This window comes from Macaca nemestrina, chromosome 3 (genome assembly GCF_043159975.1).
Source record: "Macaca nemestrina isolate mMacNem1 chromosome 3, mMacNem.hap1, whole genome shotgun sequence".
In the NCBI taxonomy this organism is placed as follows: Eukaryota; Metazoa; Chordata; class Mammalia; order Primates; family Cercopithecidae; genus Macaca; species Macaca nemestrina.
The window spans coordinates 103,710,817-103,728,020 of NC_092127.1; positions in this window are offsets into that span (position 1 = coordinate 103,710,817).

Genomic DNA, 17,204 nt, shown 5'->3' on the forward strand with positions numbered 1-17,204 from the left:
GGGTATGTGAATTGTAGGAGTGAGGAGCAAGCAGGCAGAACTGATGTCTAGTCCCTGCCATGAACTGAGAAAGGGACAGTTTTCTCCGCAACTTTTATTCGGAAACTCTCAGTGTTAGCCTAGAAACACTTGCTAGAGATTGAGTCCTTGAGGGTAGAAGACCATTATGGCAGAGATATTTTTTGACTAGGATGGGGATAATGATCAAGCAGCCTATAAAAGAAATGCCTTAGTAGCTGCTGATTTTGTGAATAGCCAATAAAAGGGATGCCAATGAAGGCTAGACTACCTTTCACAATATTCCAGCATCATTATCTGCATCTGTAGACTTCAATAAACAGTCATTAACACTGTATATTGCATATTTTTGTGGTGAATTCTAGACTCATCCAAAAAAAATGTTTTTGGTAAGTTTTTGGAGAGATAGGACTGAAACCTAATCCAGGAAGTGATAAAGTATTATAATAATTAATACTTGTCATATATAAATCAGTTATATATAAAACTAAAGTTAGGCAAGACCTTCTGAAGAGCAATTTGAAGTGAAGTTCCCTATGTACCTGAGATATGCTAGGAAGGCTTAACATAGGAAAAGGCTTGATTTTACCAGTTGTTGTCTGTACTTTGAAGGAGAATGTTGTTCACATTGATAGGTTGCAGAAAGCTAGAAATCAGCAAGGACTACCACATGGCCAAAAGGCAGGTAGGAAGCCAGAGGAGAAGGGACTAGTAAAGGTGGCTGCACACAAGTTCCAGCCTAAGAAGATTATTTAGTAAAGGTGGCTCTACAATGAATTTTAGCTTGGATTATGTCTTTTTTTTTTTTTTTTTTTTTTTTTTCCTTTTGCTAGCGTCCTTTGAATTGAAAAATTTTAGTTTTCTCACTAGGGCCTATAAAAGCAAAACAAGAATTAGCCTTGAGCCAATGTCATTCATTACTTACAACCTCCTTGACATGCACATATCCTGAAAACCTATCTGCCCTTTCTCCCATTCCGCCATTGACAAACTAGGCAGTGAGATGCTAGGAGTTGTGGTTATCGTTCATTAACGTTTTATTTTACCTACTATTTAATAACACATTTTGAGATTAAAAACCTATGTGTACTGTTCTGAAGTGAATTTTTGTTGTATGTTTGGCCTGGAGAAAATGAAACATGACATAGGATAAAGTGGTAGAAGCAATAGACAAGAGGACAACTTTAAGAAAATGTCAGAGTCTGACAAAATTGTAGTCTCTTTGTGAGAACTTCTTCTGGAAACTTTTCTCTATTCATGTGCTGGAGTGGTGCAGGGTGTGTTTATTTACAAAAAGGAAAGTCCATTCACACAAATTTAACTTTTGTCTCAACAAGAATAAAGTAAGTACCCTTGAATCCAGCAACATCAATATATTAATATTTGTCCTGTGAGCCCCCAAATGCCTTCCACACAGCTATAAGTGCTTAACTGGCTTTCCAACATGAATTTGTTGGCTGACTGAGATCATGCATGAGTGTAGCAGAGCTTGTTCATGGAAGAGAGGGGTGTAGAACTCTTATGACACTGGTGTGAAATACGTAGGATCTGAAGAGTTAATGCATACCGCAGCGGGCAGTTTGACCAAAACACGGCAGCACAGAAATGCAGGTAGGAGTGAGTCACTAAGTATTCCAGCTGGTGACCCTTAGAAGAAAAGAAAGCAGAAAGGAAAGACCAGAGTCAAACATTTACTTTCTCTCTAGGAATTAAGACCATCTTCCCTCTTGGGGAAGGAGGCCATTTGGAAGAATACAAGGTTCAGAGTTCAGGAGTCCAGGCCAAGAAGTCAGATGGTGAGGAAGCCAGGAATGGGTGAACTAATAACACAGACTCACGCTGGAGAGCTGGGGCAGGGTTGAGATAATAGTGGAGCAAGTCAGACTACTGGGAATTTGGCAAAGATAGAGGATCAAAGTTGAATAATGAGAAGCAAGGAGAAAGCCAAAAGCCAATAGAGAGTAAACAATGTCATACGGCTGAGTGAAGTAATTTCATTTGTGAAATCTTAACTATAAATACAAAGTTGTTAGTGACTAATATGTTTTCAAACAACAACTTAGTCATTTTCCTATTTTCCACGGTGGTCATAGTTTCCTAAAGACTAGCTGTAGGTTAGGCCTGACAAGTTCCCCAAGAACTTCACCAGCTAATGATAGAAAATTATTTGTTCACCTTCTGATCCCCACTTATTTTTATTTTGACTATGTCTCTGCTCCTACTCCTGATACCAACATTACTCTCAATGAGCCCAAACTAGTGGGGGAGTCTGCAAAGCATACAATTCTTTTAGCTTCTATGTCAAAAACATAGATTCATAATGTCTTAAAAAGCCTAAGCCTTTTGTTTTTCCTAAAAAGATGGCTCTGAAATTCTCTGCTATAATTTTATGCCATGACTAGGGACCCAAATAGTCTGAAAACTTCAAAGATCATTACTTGATATCATAGCATGTATTTAAAAATGTTTAATACAGATAAGATCACTCATTCTAAGACAAAATCTGTGGAAATACCAAAAACAGTCCACCAAATAGGATGGCAAAGAATTTTGGTTTGTATGTTTTAAATTAATGAAACAGTAGTTATTGTTTATAAGTGATGCATGTTGAAAATATCACAATAACTTGCTCTCTTCACTATCAGTCATATTGATGAGCATGTAAGGCTTGGGCTGTGCTTTCAGTTGCCTGTGTGGAGCAGTGTCTAAATGCAGTATTTTAATCCAGCTGGTGATTGTTCAGGCATCAAAGATAGCAACTGATCACATTAAAACAAAACAGAACCAAGTTACTTCTACATTAATGGCAAAATAAGCAGATAAAAATACTACACACAATTAATAAAATGAGGAATTTTGATAATCACTGAACCTCATAGCACTTGATGCCAATTAATAACAAAAAAAGGTGCAATGTAAGGAAGGAATGATATTAAAAACCATGATTCTCCTTTAGAAAAACTAACATCAAAACCAGTGTGACCTTCCATTTTTAAATTAACATTTTAATATCTGAGTAAACAGAGAAGGAGAATATTTGCACACACTGAGTCAGAGAGATGTGAGGGAAAAGATATGTGTTTCCTAAACTCAGTTCTCTGTGATGGTTGGAATTTACAGATTCAGGAGGGCTCTGTCTGTGCTGTTGCTATTTTGAACTTTTGGAACTAATGCCACTAATACTTCACCACCTCTGAGTCCACTGTGGCTCACATCTTCCTCCTTTTGACTTTGCTTAGCAATCACTGTGTGTATATATATGTCTATATATGTATATATGTATATACACACATATATACTCTATATGTGTATATACACACACATATAGAGTATATATGTGTATATATACACACACACACACACACACACACACACACACACACATATATATATATATATATATATATATATATATATATATATATATATATATAACTTTTTATTTCTAAGGAGAAAAGCCAGGATGTGAAAAGGATCATTGAAAGCATTCACTCTGATTCAACCTGCTTGGGGAACCTTGACATTGAGAAAGAATAGTGCTTCATTACTCACCAAGAAAGATCTTCCCAGTGGTGTTACTGTTCTGTCAGCCATTCTCTAATATTTCCATTTACCTGCTCAGCAAAGGGAAGGCCTCGGAAGCCAGTCTCTCTGAGAAAGTGCTTTGTTCATCACCTAAATCAAGGGTGCAGGAGTTATGAACACACCTCACCCAATGGCTCACAAATGAGTGTACTTTGTCCATTCCTTTCTAAATGGAGCAGCTGACTGGACTGAGGAAAATAATAGAACATAGGAGGCACTCCAAAATTATAAATGAAAATATGTTTGAAAGAGTGGGATTTCAGTTTTCTCCCAGGCCTACAGGAATACTAATGAAACGGTATAGTCCCCTTCACCCCTTCGTGGGACTTGCAAAAGGTTTGCCTCATTTACTCAGGCCAGAGCTCTCAACCCCTCATGGAAGGGGGAGCACACAGGTGGGTGGGTGCAGGAGCCAAGACGAGTGCTTCTGGGCACTGTCAGGAGTAGAACTCCATGTGGCTCCATGGCAGCATCTGAGGGGGGCGGGTACCCATGACCCCCAGAGCCCCAGAGGGCATGTGTTACAGTGTATTATTTTAGCTTTGCTGTCCATGGATGGCTTAAATGCTTAACAGCTCAGTGGAGGGTCAGGGTAACAATCTTTTGCAGCTGCCCTCTTGGTACCCAAGTTCTTGTCCAGCATCTAGGAAGAATTAGGTTGCATGAATGAATGGAAGGGTGATGAATGTGGAGGATTTTATTGAGCGGTAAAAGTGGCTCTCAGTGGGATGGGGAGCTAGAAAGGAGATGGAGTTGGGAGGTGGTCTCCCCCTGGAGTTTGTCCATCCCTAGCCAAACTGTTCTCCGAAGCCCCGCCATCAAGCCGTCCCTCTGAAGTCAAGCTGCTTCTCTCTGACGTCCAGTTGCTTCTCTTCTCTCCTCTGCTGCTCTGTTCTGCCACTCAGCTGCTCTGCATCTCTGCCACCCCTCTACCAGTGAACCCATTTTATGGGTATGGGAGTAGGGAGTAGGGTGGGGGTGCCAAAAAGCAACATTTGAGCAGGAAAATAGCAATATATGTTCTCACTTTGGGCCACAGTCCCAGGCTTCAGGGTGTGGGCCTCACTGGGGATGGCCCTCTTCTACCCAGTCTTTCCATGCCTCCTGTCCATATCACTAATAGTTTGGGGATTTATTCAAAATGCATGGATAGGAGACCCCTTTAACCACTATAGGTTAATATAAATGCTCTCTTGGCAGGTTTAGGTGAGATAAATGCCTTATTTTCTACTGTCTTGGAGATCTCAAGATCATCGCCCAGACTTCAAAGATAAACAGAAAAGGGGCGACTCTAGCATGAAAGCTTATATTTACATTCCTGATCACTCACTAAGAACCTTAGTAAATATGATTTAACATGTAATATTTACCTGACTATTTCTCCACCTACAGAAGATTAGAAGTAGCAAGCTATGTGAGAAAAGGGAAAGGAAGGAGGGATAAGCAGATTAGAGAAAGTTTGAGAAATCCTAGTAAGGAAGATAAAAAGCAAAAGGCACATAAGCTCAGGGCCTTATTTTATTGCTGTGCCTAAAAAATAAAATCTATGCTGAATAGTATTACTGTACCAGATAGCAATTTATGTTTGTAATATTACAAACATAGGTATCAAAGGGAAAAAAAAATCCAGTATTTTCCTTCAAGAAGTCAGAAAGCTTTCCTCAAAATGGACAAAGTGGGCACCGAGCGAGGGAAAAATAAACCCCAACTATTCAGAAAATTATCTGATGTTAAGCGTATGAATACTGAATAAACAAGGGGTCATTTAAACCTAACAGGGCAATGTTCAATCTGTTACGCCTGTTTTTTTGTAAGCCTGGACAAGCATCCCCTTTGCACTTTGGCTTCCTCATCCTAAAATTACAGAATTAGACTACTCAGGTTCCTTTTGGTTCTAAACCCTTTTCAGTGCATGATTTTATTTCTGATAGCCAATTTCACTATGAAGTTACTTCTTTTTTCTTTTTCTTTCTTTCTTTCTTTCTTTTTTTTTTTTTTTTTTTTTTGAGAAGGAGTTTCACTCTTGTTGCCCAGGCCGGAGTGCAATGGCACGATCTTGGCTCACTGCAACCTCCACCTCCCGGGTTCAAGCAATTCTCCTGCCTCAGCCTCCTGAGTATTTGGGATTTGTGGCACTTGCCACCATGCCCAGATAATTTTTGTATTTTTAGTCGAGACAGGGTTTCACCATGTTGGTCAGGCTGGTCACAAACTCCTGACCTCAGGTGATCCACCTGCCTCTCAGCCTCCCAAAGTGCTGGGATTACAGGCATGAACCACTGTGCCCTTCCCGAAGTTACTTCTTAATACACTTCAACTTTGAGTTGAGCAGGCCAGTTTTGTGTAGAACAAAAACCCATCTGAGTTCTAGTATAATACTGTCTCTCTACGGAAGAATCCTGGCTAATTCTTTCAACTGACATTTCCAGTCAAACAGTTCTTCATCTGACACCAAATATATGTAGACATCCTAAAAATAGCCCCCAAAGATATACATAACATTATCAAGGAAGGAGAAAATAAAAAAGATTGCTAAAAGGACAGATTTTAGAAAAGTCTTAAAAAATTAAAGGATGAGAGGGAAAAAAGGCAAAAACCACTTCAAAGGAGAAATAGAAAGATGAAGACACTGTGTATCTGGAGATTCTGTGGCACGATCATGTTGTTAGGTTATTCTTTGGGATCCCACTGATTCTTTTTTTCTCAGGTGGAGGAAGACAGACTAGCTATATGTATCTGATAAATGAAGATGTGTAGTTATTAGCAATAGCAAAGATCTGTGGTAGAATCAGCTACCCTTGTGAGTTACTGTGACCATAAAATATTACAGAAGGCTCTTCTTAAGAATGAGGGTTTGGTCCCATGTAGAAGGCAAGAACTTAAAACTTTAAAATAGCCAGGAAAAAAACTACCCCCAAATCCCTTAAAATGTCAGCAAGAGAACATAACAAGGTGAGTAAAGTGAGACTAACTCAGTGAAATCAGAATAACTTCACAACCATGAATGATGCAGGTTGGATCTGAATGATAGGCACATATTTTCTCTCCAAAGTCAGCAAAGAGTTGAAACTTGTAAAACAAAGGGAAATTTACTTGACAAGAAAAAATAGAAACAAAGACAAGGGATTTGTAAACAGGTTCAAATGACTGGGTTCTGCAGACAGTCAAGAAGGTAGAACGGTATTTATACAACTAAGTGGATTCAGAATCCCATTTCAACAATGGAGAATTCATGTAGGTATTAGGTATTAAGAAGGATATTTTAGATAGCTGCAAATGAGGACAAAGAGTCGTGAGAAGAAAAAGAGTTCAAGCAATCTAAAATTATCATAGATGGAAGAGATGTCAGAAATTGTGAGATAAGCCGATTGATAGAGAAAGCTCACTTTTAAAAATATTAAGATGGGTCTCTTGCTTGGGAATTCAAGTATGAAGACATGTTATTAAAAGAAGTCAGCCTCTAGAGGGGAATAAGAAATTTGGGCGGGAGGGGAGGGGGCAGGTGGAGAAAAGCTCTCTTGTCTCATTAATCCTAAATGTCTGTTCTCATTGCCTGAATGACAAAAAGTTGGTCTGGTCTGGAAGACATTACAGTTTTCCTGCTCTGTTCTCATCTCCTCCTGAAAACAATTTTCTTTCTATATAGCTATTAACACATCTCCTCTCTTTAGGAATAAAAATGAGACACACTGCAGATGTTCAAGGTATTAGGCCCTTCCAGGAACATGAGGGAGGGAGAGGAAGACTGGGACCTCTCCTCTGAAAGATGCTGACCATTGTAAAAGAGTGGCATACCTGGAGGTGCATAATTTGCTTATGAAACAAGGATGATACATCCCTGTGATGTTTATGGCAAATGTCTTTTCTTACTGGGACCAGGAAGGCCCTGACAACTGACTGTTTGAGCATCACAGCCATTTATATTTCTCCTTTCTGTATGCTGGCAGTCACAGCTTCCAGCCTGCTGAGGCTCTGAATTGCATTCGATGGAGTGGTTGTGTCACTGTAAGACACGCTAATCCGTTGGTAGTAAACATTTGAGCTGGAGGTTATGCCAGCTTTTATCATGATGGATGATAAAATAAAAGCAACCATCTAGTGAAATAGCAATATATTTGAGAGGGGGAAAAATGCAACTTGGAGTGATTTTGACTGCAGTAATAAACATTTCAGGCATGATAAAATTTTAATATGGTAATGTTGACAGATAAAAGAATGTTAGAGAACTCAAGATAATTAAGTTATAAGAATGTCATCTGATCCGTATTGCAAAATTCCCAGGCCCTTTGCTCAGCTGTCTGCATTCACCGTCCAAAGGGCAGTCATTCAACTATCTGTCAGGGCTCATCCTATAAAGACACTGAGAAAATTTAAAACATGAGCAGAGGATTTGCGCCGCACTCTGTTTTTCAGGTAGGTTAGCCAGGGAAAGGGGTTGCTGATCTAACACATTCTCTGAGATTCTAACAGCATCTTCTTGATCTTAGGGGTCACATTAGCTGGTTCTGAAATTTACCTAACAAGAAAGCATATTTTCTTCTCCAAAATATTTTGAACCAGCAGACCCACAGACTCAGTGATCCATGAACACTGTTGCTTCAGGGAGAGTCCTTATAGTCTTGTTAAATTTGCATAGCCTTCTCTAAAGCTGTCTCTGGACCATACCCCCTTGAATTATGATCAGTGAGACACTGTAGTTGCTTTGCCAAAGCATAGTAAAAACACCTCAAAATCAACCCTGTCCTGTAAACCTGCTCATTTCCTTTTTTTCAAACTGGAGTGTCTTTATAGTGTTCCCCCAGGGGTTTCCAAAAAGAATCTACAGTCCTTCAGGCAAATAGATGCATGAGATGTAGTCTTTACTAGTCTCCTGGACATGCAGAGACGTAACCTAAATCACAGGGTAAACAACACAGTTTAGCCTCCAGCTGGAGCTTCTGAACTTTTATGTATTAATTATATGGCATTAAATACATCACTACTTAAAGCCTTGGCCTCAATAAAAGTAGGCTATGGTCCAGCTTTGGTTAGTCTGTACCTCCCAAGGACTGCAATTATCTTCCAGAAAGATGGTAATCTCTCAAAGAATTTAAACATTATTTTAAATTTAATTGACTTTTAAAGTAAATACATATTATATAGCAATTAAAGAGAAAATGGAGCTCATTTTAAAACAAAGTTCCCTCTTCTCCAAGTGACTGACATTTAATGCATAAAACAAACCAGGCACCAGATTGAGATTTTTGTCACATAACCTTCACAACAACCAAGGTAGGCTCCATTACTATTCTGATATTAAATATGAGCAAACTGAGACTCAACATGGTTAAGCAACTTTCCCAAGGTCACGGTTGTTCTTGTAGAATACTAGAAATTCCCAAAAAGAAAAAGAAGAAAAATGGAATTCACCTGATATCCCACCTCCTAAACTCAACCAGTGTGAACATTGTGATGCATTTATTTATCTACAAATGTACATTTATAGGACAACTTGTTATATTATCTGCCTTCCACTCAATAATATGGTTGAACGGTTCACATCATTTTTAATCACATCATTTTAAGTCATGTTCTTAAGGTAGCCTATTTTGGACATTTAGGATACTCATGGAATTTTTCAGGCTCAAAAGAGGAGGAGACTGTCTGCCAAGACCTGGGATGTACTTGAAAATATATGTTTTTTGACAGATGGATTCAATGTCTAGCTTGATGTGAGAACCTGGTTAAGTCACTTAACCTTTTAAAACCTGTTCCTTCATCTGTAAAATGAGATTGTCATTTACCCTTCCCAATTGTCAAAAGAATTAGACATAATCCAAGCAAAGTTCCTCACTGGGCACTGGACATAGAACGTGTGTTCACCAAGTAACACTGTGTGAATCCCCACTGACCTTACCTCTCTAGGCCTGTATTTTTATGAAAAAGAGAGTTTTGGTCACTAAGGAATAACTAGTTGATTATTGCATATTTAAGATTCATGATTTTAAGATCTGTTCAGAGATTTTTAGAAAATCTTCGAATCTGGTCTCATGGTGTTGAAGTAAAACTTGGAAAGATTTATTCATGTCTGCACAGGTAGAACTAGTTCAGATGCTCTCTAGTCATGTCCTCACTGATACTCCATTACCTCTTGTGACTGTGGTTAGGAATCAGCAGTAAACCCTTGACCACTTCATAGAAGTAGCCTGTTGTATTGGTCTCAGCATCTGCCGAGTTATGATGCATTAGAGTATATACCACAGGTTGTGTGGTACTTATAACAATTAAAGAAGCAACATTTTAAAATTAATAGTATCACAATGGATTCAAGATTATACTTCTTTGTAAGATTTCCAATTGCCTTGTCTTTCATTGTGATCTGCTTCTTTAGTGAGAAAGAAAGGTATAGAATTGGCTGGGTGCTGTGGCTCATGCCTGTAATCCAAGCACTTTGGGAGCCAAGGCAGGTGGATAATTTGAGGTCAGGAGTTCAAGACCAGCCTGGTCAACATGGTGAAACCCCGTCTCAACTAAAAATACAAAAATTAGCTGGGCAGTAGAGGCATATGCCTGTAATCCCAGCTACTAGGGAGTCTCAGGCAGGAGAATCACTTGAACCTGGGAGGCAGAGGTTGCTGTGAGCCAAGATCATGCCACTGTACTCCAGTCTAGGTGACAGAGTGAGACCCTGTCTCCCAACCCCCCCCCAAAAAAAGAAAGAAAAAAGGAGAAAGGGATAGAGTTTAAAAGTGTACTGGAGTTACAGCTGCTCAGACAAGACTTTGTTTCACTCTGGATATCCCACATGGGGTAGTGTTTGGCATGTCAAATTCATCTCCCACTTCGGACAGTAAAGGTAAAAATAGAAAACTAGTAGGTAACAGCACTACACTTAAGTGAAATAGCTTTATACTCTTCCATGACTAGAGACCTCATCAATCCAAGCTGTTCTAGCATCCTCCTAAGAGCCCCAAAACATCTATGTAGGGACTAGAAACAGACTACTACAAATCTGTCACCCATAAAGGAGAACCCTGGCTTATCACAGTGCTTTATTCCTAGATGAAGGCCAGCATATTTATATCTGTATTTCCGAGCTCAAGATGTATTCAGCTGCTTGGCATCTTACTAAATTTTAATAAAACATTTGCATTTGCACATATGCTAGCATTTTGACTAGAAAATAGTGCAAACCTCAAATAGTTGAGTGAGCCATAGGAGAAAATCACAGGTTTCAGACAGCTGCAATATAGTAAAGATGAGGAAGTGAAGTAAGTGGGTGTGTTTATTCTTGCAAATGTGTGATATTTCTGGTACTAAGGTTCGAGGATGAAAAAAGATCAAAATACCAGTATTCCCATGTGCAGACCAGCATTCTTTATTGTTAAAGGGAGTTGTGGATGACAGGGAAAAGGAGGGCTTTCTGAAGGCCTTTGATCAGGTAGCAGCTGATGAGAGTTTAGAAAGATGCAGGCCGCAGTGGAGGAGAGAGTCCGTACACCCTGACTCACACCTGCAGTTTGTTTCGTGTGACCCTGGAAGAAAGTTTCAGCACAATTTAATGAAATCACGTTCCATGCCAGAAGAGTGTGTTTGCAAGTCTGATGAAAATCTGATGGGCATTCTGCCTAGGAAGAATGTAAGGAAATAAACAAATGTTTTCCACTATGATTATCAAATCAACAAAGTTCTAACTTTGGTTAACAGAGAAGGAATCCAAAGAATATTGACACGATTGGTAAATTGTAGAATATTGCATTAAATCAATCATCTTTCAAGAAAAATTCCTCAGGATAACACTGACTCTCTTTCATTGAATAAAAGAAAGCTATCCTGAAAGATATATTGTCCTCATGTAATATGAGTTTCTTTTATTTAATAGGAGCCTCTGTGTTTCATTAAGTCTAAATATAATTCATGCCTTTTGGTTCCCTGCCCCCACTATTAAATTTTTTTAGCAGGTTTGACTTCTAGGAAAAATTGTGAATAGATAAAATTCTGTTTACAGTTCTTCTCTGTAATCATTCTATTTTCCAGTACCATTTACAAATTCATGTGTTTACCACAGATTTCCTGAATAGCTTTTATGTTGCACTGGGAATACACAAAAATTTTTAACATTTGCTTCATGTCCTCAAGAAGTATATAATATTATCTCTTCCGAAATTACTCCTTTTCTTGAAATACCCATGTTACATTTTTTTTCTCTCAGACTACTACATGCTTCTCACTCAAGTACCTCTTGAATTACAGGAGAAAATACTGATGAATGATAATGGGACATCAGCACATCATCATCTGACTGAATATTGCGTGCTAGTAGGTGCTCAATAAAAATCTGTCTTATCTCCTTTGATAGTTGTCAACCTATGGCGTGGCTCATTTTTATTGTAACCAAAGGAATGAAACTATTAACATGGAATGGCAAATGAGGAGGACAATATTTTAAAGGGGGCAACAGTCCCTAAATTAAATGCCATCAGTGCTTCTCCCAGATCCCTTTCTCCACCAGTGTACCCACTCTCCAGCTGCAGTGTCTGGCGGCTGGGCTACAACCACCCTTCTTTTCCAGAGGATTGTCCTCAGCCCAAATCTGACTGTCACAGGGGTACAAAAGCCCAGCCCCCTTGCCTCAAAGTGGGACAAATTCGGTGCTCTCCCGCTTTCTGCGGGACCAGATTAAAGCTGGAGTTCTCCTGAGGTTCCATCCTTGCTTAGTTTCTTCCCCTGCCCAAGCTGACTTTCCTTCCTCCCTTTCTCCTAGCAGCACTCCTTCAATAAGTCACATACATCTGAATCCCTATCTCAGGCTCTGCTTCTAGGGAATCCAACCCAAGACATCTCAATCATAGGGAGCCAGTAACCTACAGGATATGCATGTTCTTGCTTAAAAATAAGTGAAAACAGGCTGGGTGCAGTGACTCATGCCTGAAATCCCAGCACATTGGGAGGCCAAGGTGGGAGGATCACCTGAGGTCAGGAGTTTGAGACCAGTTTGGCCAACATGGTGAAACCCCATCTCTACTAAAAATACAAACATTAGCCAGGCATGGTGGCAGGCAACTGTAATCCCAGCTACTCAGGAGGCTGAGGCAGGAGAATCGCTTGAAGCCAGGAGGCAATATCTGCAGTGAGCCGAGATCACACCACTGCACTCCAGCCTGGGTTACAGAACAAGACTCTATCTCAAAAGAAAAAGAAAAGCAAAAACAAAAATAATAGCATGTAAGTCTTGAGTAAGATTATCCAATTGTTTAATAAATCTAAGATACACAAGTAAAGAAAGTATTTACATGGTAATAAAAATGCCAATTTCATAATTAGGATAAAGCTCTGTCTAGTCATTTCATGTCTAAATAAATAATAAAACAATCTTTTATATTAGCAATATTAAAAAATTATTTTTGTCACATATCCTGTGAGAAATAATAAATAAGCCAAGACTTCTTGGACAAATCAATGAAGTAACAAAACCATAACAGTGATAATATAAACCTTTGCCCATTAAATATTTCAAAGTGGTTTTACTCATTATGTAAACTGAAACTGAAAATCAGGCAATGTTTTTTGGTCTTATTGGTCTTCTGTTATATTACCTCATCATCATTAACTTTATAGTGTTTTAACATTTTTAAATGTTAAAATGCATTATTTCCACTGATTCTCAAAATGACCCCAGGGCACAAAAAAATCGATTTTTTTTTTTTCTCCCACAGAAGGGGTTATTAACCCTGCCTCAGATTCTATCAACCCTGCTTGACCATTACAAGAGAGGCTTTTAAGAGCTATAAGGGCCTAGATTCCATACCAAACTATTTAAACCATGCCTAGGAGAAGGGTGAGTCCTGTATAATCATGTTTTAAAGCTTCTAGATGTTTCTAATCTGTCACCAGGTTGAGAAACACCAGATTAAGTAACATGGCCAATTTTTCCAGCTGCTGAGTCCTAGAACCACATCTGAATCCAGAATTTCTCAGCCACATTGGACTTCCTTCCATTTCACCAGAAGTTCTGAATTTTAATTGGTATTTAGAGGGAAAAATATGAATGTGGACTGTGCATTCCACCGGAAGACAAAATATATCACATATATTTTGAGATATATCAATAAATAAAACAGATTTGGCTTTGAATGAGTTTTCAGGTTTGGGGTGGATAAACCATTTAAGTATGTGTAAGGAAAATTTATTTTTCAAGTATAAATGAGTTTAGAAGTGACCAAGTTTTTGGCAGAGGATAATCAAAGTTTGGCTGTTCCCTAAGTGTTTGTAAAACACAGTAGTTGAGTTTGTTTAGCCTAAAAAGGGTTCCCATCAATATAACCCACAAGAATAGCATTGAATTTTCAGAACAGGAAAATAGGGAAGAATGTCTAATAATTGACAAAGATTTTATCTCATTCGTATTGTCACAGATTAGAATTTGATCTTTTATTCCTGTGAAATAATACTTTCTTATATATATATATTTATATCAAGCTTAGTTTATAGAGACATTTTCACTGATCACTGAGAAGTCAATGGTGAGAATATCAGTGTGGAAAATCAATGTTTTTTTTTTTTGATATAGAGTTTTGCTCTTGTTGCCCAGGCTGGAGTGCAATGGCTTGATCTTGGCTCACTGCAACCTCTGCCTCCCAGGTTCAAGCGATTCTCCTGCCTTAGCCTCCCGAGTAGCTGGGAATACAGGCACTCACTACTACTCCCAGATAATTTTTTGTATTTTTAGTAGAGATGGGGTTTCATCATGTTGGCCAGTCTGGTCTCGAACTCCTGACCTCAGGTGATCCACCCGCCTCTGCCTCTCAAAGTACTGGGATTACAGGCGTAAGCAACTGCACACAGCATTGAAAAAGAATGCTTTTAAAGCTAGGTGTGTAATTAAGTGTGGTCTACCAGCCACAGTGAATGTATATGCTGGTTAGAGAAAGAGAGAAGAAGGTATTCAATTGAGCTCTTGAAGCCTAAGAGCACACTGCACTTCAATGTCTTATTTACCTCTTGCAAGGCTGGTTTCTTGCTAGAAGTAGAATTCCTCTCTGATCTTGCACATGCTCGAATGGAGTGCTGAGCCTCAGCCAATACCTACTAGTCCCCAGTGCTTAAGATCAGAGTTTGTTAAATATTTTTATGCTTTGAGCTCCTTGGCAGTGTGGTGAAGACTGTGGATTCCTTCTCAGGATATACTTACTACCAGGTTCTTCAGGATTATAAAGGAAACCAATTATGCTGAGAAACAGTTCTAACTCAAGGTTCTCACTACAAAAAATCATCCAGGAAATATAACCATGATGTTCATTGCATTGGCAACCACCAAAATCTAGAAGTCATTTCTTAGGTTTATAATGCTGTGAGCTCATAATGTGAATTGCTGTAGCCTCAAAGAGGGAAAGCAGCCCCCACTTTGGCTCAGATATTTCCCATTCCCAACTTTCTGGTTTCGGCAGCATTTTCTTTACTGTACCAGAGAACTGCAGATTCCAAGTCAATCCCCAGAGCTGGGGCCATGTGGCTTTTGATGCAGCTGGCCATATGGAGGCAGGATTGGATAATATTATGATTTGCATGCCAATGAATTGATCAAATTAGAGATTTGCTTCAAAGATTTGCCTGTGTGATGGATTCTTAAGAGGAATTCTAGAGTAGCTCTTTGAAAAAAACTTCAGATTTGAAATAGAACTTAATATTTCATGTTTCCTTTCTCTTATGGATATGCATATTATTGCTTGGTGACCTCCCTCACTATTGAAGGTATCACACAGTTGACTTAGGCAGAAAGGCACACAGTGGTTTTTGATTAGACTGCTAGGTCCCCATGATTTAGATCCTTATTTGGGATCACGGAGTTATATTAGACTATGTATTTGTTTATTTCATTATGTATTTTGCCCCAAAATTGTTCTCAACTGGTCTTAAAAACTGTGAAGTAGATTTCTTGAATCATTTTGGAAAAGAATGGCAAAAAAGGAAAGTATTTTTAAAAAATATTTTTTAGGGTAGAAAGTATAATTTTATCTCCTCATTGAATTCACTGACTATGCTGTAGTCACTATTGTGTTGATAACACTACTGCATCACTTATTCACTCTTTCTCAAAACACTTATTGAGTAAAGACTTTTTCCCAGAGGCTGAAATAGCCACGATCTTTTAGAAGATAAGTCTCAAATCTGTAAAACATTTAAGGAAGTAACTTCTTCAATCATTTCCTGTAAGTTCTCCCAGCCACTGAAGTGAAAATTACCAGAATCATGCTCTTAAAACCCACCTTGGACTAAATAATTTAAGATAAAAGTCACATTTCGGTAATGGAAAAGTCATGTATCATTTCTTGTTCACAGCAATGTTTAGATCTTCATGTTCACATGAAGAAATTTTAGACTATTAAAGAATTCAACAAAAGCCTTTATTTTAGCTTTGTTAGTGTAAATTAAACTTATCTTCAGTAAGTTTGTGCTTTATTTCTATTATAATTTCTTCTTCTTTGTAAGTTTCTCTTTGATGGGAGTCACGCCTCTCAGAGAAAGAAAAAGGCATAGCTGGCCAAACCTATACTGCCCATATTTTGACTTTAAGTGTATATTAGGATAAAGTTTAAACTGCTGTAACAAAGATATTTCCAATGCCAAAGTTTAAATGACAGATTTTTAGGTCTCTTCAATGCAATAGTATATGTGATCCAGGAATGTGGAACAGCATCACTCCAAAAGGCTTTCCAAGAACCCGGACTGGAGTGACAATTCTGCTGTCCTTAGTACAAAGCTTCCAAGTGTGGTGTGATGGTCACCAAAACCTGGGGGTACAGGTGAGAGAGTTAGATGGAGTACAAGTACCATGCTTTAAGGACAAGACCTGAAGGGACACACTCACTTTTGCTCATATCCCATTGGCAGGCACATTGTCACATGGTTGTGCCAAGCCACCCAGCTAAAACTTCTCTAATAAGGAAAGAAAGGAGAATAAATGGATTTGAAAGACAACTGATAATCTAACACCAGCATTTCTGTTTCATATTCTATTTTCTACTTAGAGAAAGATGCATGAGTAGCTTTTATCAAATACAGTAGATCATCCTTTCCATTTGCTGGGTTTAATTGAAGTATTATATGTAAATTATGGTTTTTAGTCTTTAGACTTTGAAAAAAACTAGTATGACAATTTATATACAAAATACAGGGAGAAGTTTAGACTTTAATTTTTGTCATCTGTTCAGAAATGTGCCTACATTTGCAAATTTTCATTTTCAAAAAGTATACAGAGTTATGAGTGGATTGGGCCCTTAGAATTACATGTATTACATGTTTTAGATTATTAAAATATACTAATCACCACTATAGTTAAGTGCTTGTGGTCTAGTGTTTGGATTTGAAACATACATTATTGTCTCTATACCTTTCAAAGCAGGCACAATTCATCCAGTTTTGCAGATCAAGACACGTAGGTACAGAGTTTAGATAACTTGGCCAATTTGCTAAGTGGTAAAGTAGGGATTTGAAACTAACTCTGTCTGTTTCTAAAGCATTTTCTATTTATTGTCTCATTTAATCCCCATAACAATCCTTTAAAGTAGGTGGCTGGTCTTTGTTTCAGTTAATAGAATATAAAAGTAAAGATAGAAAGTTTA